Source organism: Pyrus communis, chromosome 9, assembly GCF_041283825.1.
Source record: "Pyrus communis isolate YQ-2024b chromosome 9, ASM4128382v1, whole genome shotgun sequence".
Lineage (NCBI taxonomy): Eukaryota > Viridiplantae > Streptophyta > Magnoliopsida > Rosales > Rosaceae > Pyrus > Pyrus communis.
In genome coordinates, this window is record NC_142573.1 from 24633323 (window position 1) to 24637745 (window position 4423).

Here is a 4423-nt window from a genome sequence, read left to right on the forward strand (position 1 = left end):
GATTTTGAAGCCATGATTTTATATACAATATGAATTGATTAAATCCAGTTATGAATTTGTAAATCGTGAATGCAATTTGCTTAACTGTTTTATTCAGAACTTATTCTTGTATGTTGGTGTGAAAATTAGCTTAACACACAAATTAACCCTCTTTTGACAATTGTAGCATATAAATAAGTAGGGATTGTTCTTACACCGGGGATTAGGAGGGATTGCTAAACACTCTAAACTGACTCAAACAAATAAAACTGACCTTTAAAACACTTAAACTCACTTAAAAAAACTCAAACACGTTCACAAGACTCAAAATAGGCTAAAAACACTCTAAACTGCCTTAAAAACACAATCTGGGCAGTTTTGAGCCTAAACACAAACTTGGACGAAAATTGGTTCTAACTTGACTCAAAACTCTTAAAAACACAATCTAAAACATATTCTAACTAATTAGACACTCTAAGACAATTGGGGTTTGGTTTTGGACGGAAATAAACAAAACAAAACAAATATGTAAACTAGGCAGATTTTGACGAAATTGGTGGAATTAAATGGATGGTGAGATGGCTAGGAGGTTTTTCTCCACACATGGTATACTTGCATACAAAATAATCTCCAGTTGCTTATTCGATGAATTTATGAACCTCAACACCCCAAGTTAATTAGGTACGCTTAAATTAACTATCAGATTTCCCTTAGGTCATTGAATTGAATGGAATTAGCGCATTGCAATCAAATTATTCCTTAAAAGTTTTCTATATGAAAGCGCATAATAGAAAGACAATCAAAGATCATTAGGTTCTATGGAAATCATAGGTGTTGACGAGGCATTCGTAACTATGAAAGCGCATGATACTTATGCCAAGAATTTACTTAACATAATTGCGACCAACAATCTTAACTACTCATGGATATGAGTTCCCAACGATTAGGTGAAGTTCCCTCATATCCTAGCATCATGTTTATGCATGCAAATCAAGCGTGCACTCTCAATTCCTATACATAAACTAGTTTTAATTAAAATAGATAAGCAAATTGAATTCATCATTCATGAAATCACAACTGAAAGTAATCAAATCATCATGCAAATATAACCATGGTTTCGAATTCCCCCCCCTAGCCAAAGGGGGGATTAGTTCCTCATGCTTGCACAACAAAAAGTATTGAATTTAAACATTGAAATCATAAGAAATAATACACCTATACGTTCAGCAATTCCAAGATGGATTTGCTGCACAGATTAGCTCCTCTTCCTCCTCCTTGTTGCGGCACAAAGTGTGGGTGATGGAATTGGTGGTTTTGGGATGGTGTTTTCTTGTTTGGAGGGATGGAGGATGGTTGATTATGGTGGGGAAGGGTGCGGCAGAGGTGTATGGATGTGTAGGGAGATGTGTGGATGTGTAGGATGGAGAATGGAGGTGCGGCACAAGGGTTTCTGAATAGCATAAGGGGGTGGTACGAATTTGTGGCTGAAAATATGTTTATATAGTCCTAGGGTTTATTAGATTAGGGTTTACTTAGCAGATTTGGTGGATTAGGGCCCTAGAATTCGGCCATGGGTTGTCAAATCCACCTAGGAAGAGGTTTTTGGCCCACATAGTTTTATAAAAGGAATTGTATACCCAAATCCACAAGGATTAGGCCTTGGAAATCAGAATCCCAAAGGGATTGGGCCTAGGGAGGTGCGGCTGACTTAGGGGAGAGGGTTGCTTGGCTTGCAAGGCAAGCCAAAGCCTTCTAGAATGGATTGGGGCGCCACTTTTCTAGGGCTTATAGAAAGAATAGGTTTTGTGGCAGATTTGGGCCTTCTAGAATAGGATGCTTCTAGAAATAGGTTCTAGAATGATCCATTTAAGTCCCCATGTAATTAGGAGTAAGACATGATAAGGTTTGGATAGGATAAGATGAGATAAGGTTTGGATAATGTTTTGGATAATTGGATAAGGTTGGATAAGGTTGGATAATGTTTAGATAATGTTTTGGATAAGGTTTCCTCTTTTGAGCTCCTTCCTTATCCACTTTGTCCTTAGCTTAGTTCCTTCCTCTTCTTATCACATTTCCACCTTCTTGAAGTCCAAATTCGTCCATCCATGTTAGCCCACATGCAAGCTCACCACCTAGTGTCCAAAATAGCTCCAAAATGCACCAAAATGCACTTTCTTGATACTTTAACCCATAGGACCTACAAACACACGAAATTGAGTTGTAATACGACATTAACTAAGAAATAATAGCACAAATGCACAAGAATAAGCTAGTTAAGTCGCCTAAATATGCTCCTATCATATGTTGATTAAGGGTGCACACTTAGTTTGCATGCATGAATTTGATGCTAGAATATAAAGGAATTTCACATAATAGTTAGGAACTTATATTCACAAGAAGTGAAGGTTGCTAGTCACGATCGCATTAAGTTAAATTCCTGGCATGAATATCATGATGTCATAGTTACGAATGCTTTGTCAATGCTTATGTTTTCATAGAACGTACTGATCTTTGATTGTATCTCTATTATGATGTCATGTAGGGAACTTTTGAAGAATGCTTTGGGTTGTCGAATGATGTCATCCAATGCAATAACTAAAGGAAAATTTGAAAATTAATTAGTGATTGACACGGTTAATCTGGGGCATTGTCGTTCATAATTCAACAAAAGAGTAATTGGAAATCGATTCATGTTCGTATAAGTTATGTGTGGATAAGGAACCTCTAGCTAAGCCCACAAACCATCTAGAAATCCAAATTCGTACCAAACTTTGTCTAGTTTAGTTTCTGTCTTGTTTTAGTTCAAATTCATCAAAACCAAAAACCCCCCCCTTTGTTTTAAGTGTCAATTAGGTTAGAATCTGAGTTATTTTGTGTTTTTGAGTGTCTTGAGTCATAATCAAATCAATTTTCGTTCATAGTCATTCCTAGTGTCTAGTTTGAGTCAATTTGATTGTTTGAAGCTGTTTTGAGTCTTTTATGGTTGTTTGAGTCATATATCTTTAGTTAGAGTTTTAGAGTCTAGTTTTTATGTTTTTAGGTTAGTTTAGTTTAGATTAGCAATCCCTCCTAATCCCCGGTTTAGAACGATCCCTACTTATACACATACTACAATTGTCAAAAGAGGGTTTTAATTTGTGTGCTTGTTTTACATCGCATCATTCAGCAGCTAAAACCTGGAGGGGCGTAAAACAGAAAACGTGAGTGGGCTTTTGGTTTTCTATATATATACGTATATATGCTTTACGTTTTTCCCAGAAATTGTTTTAAATGAAATGTGTTTGAAGTGTCATGTCATACTTGCGTTATATTTTAGTATATGCTTTAATGTAGTCATGCATAACGTTGCATGATGTTGTGGAGGCCCAAGTAAGCTACACATGAATACATTACGATGTTAGTGGTTGTGATGTATATGATTATGTCTGGATGCATTTAGTGCTCATTATCCTAAACCCCGGTGTTAGTGCTCCCGTCCATGGCCAGGGCACAGTCCTTCACGTGATGTTCACATCCCGCACTGCACATTCACCTTGGATCCAAGTTTGGTGCATAGCCCTGTCGTACAGACCACAATAGGTGGTTCCGACTCGTAGGTCACCCACGATTATTCGCACAGCCTTCACGTGATCGTAGCACTTGAGGTGGTTCCGACTCATGTGCAGGTTTAAAGTCGTACAGGTCACATTAGGTGACTCTAGGTGGATTGATGAGCAATAGGTTCAGCCATACAGGTCACATTAGGTGACTCCAGCTGGCATATCATTTTTACATTGATTTATATCACCTGGCTTGCATATTTACTGCTGAGATACTTGACATGGCATATTCTTGATTTTCCCGCTCTTGAGCATGATTTTATATACGTATATAATATTATTTTCTGGGATATTATACAGATTGTTAAATCCCACATCGCCTAGGGAAGAAGATCCTCTATGCCTTATATGTACATGCCCACCTCCAAATAGCACGAGGTCTTTTAAGAGCTCACTGGCTTCGGAGTTCATCGGAACTCTGAAGTTAAGCGAGTTCGCGCAAGAGCAATCCCAGGATAGGTGACCCACTAGGAATTTCTCGTGTGAGTTCCCAGAAACAAAACCGTGAAGGCATGGTCAGGGCCCAAAGTGGACAATATCGTGCTACAGCGGAGTCAAGCCCAGGATATGGTGGAGCCCGGGTCGGGATATGACAACTTGTCTGCCCAACAAGTGTTAAAATTTATTCTATTACTTTTTCGATGTGGAATGGCATTCTTTAACAAAGTTGTGATACGAAACTGTTGTTTTTGTTGTCATTTTAGAATTTTTTTAATAACCGTTATTATTGCGAGAAACGAATTCTACACAAGCGTAGAATTATTTTGGTGTCTTTGCAACCAATATGACAGACAATTAAGACCTTGTCATACGGGTGTGGTATGAATTAAAGCCCCTCGGATACC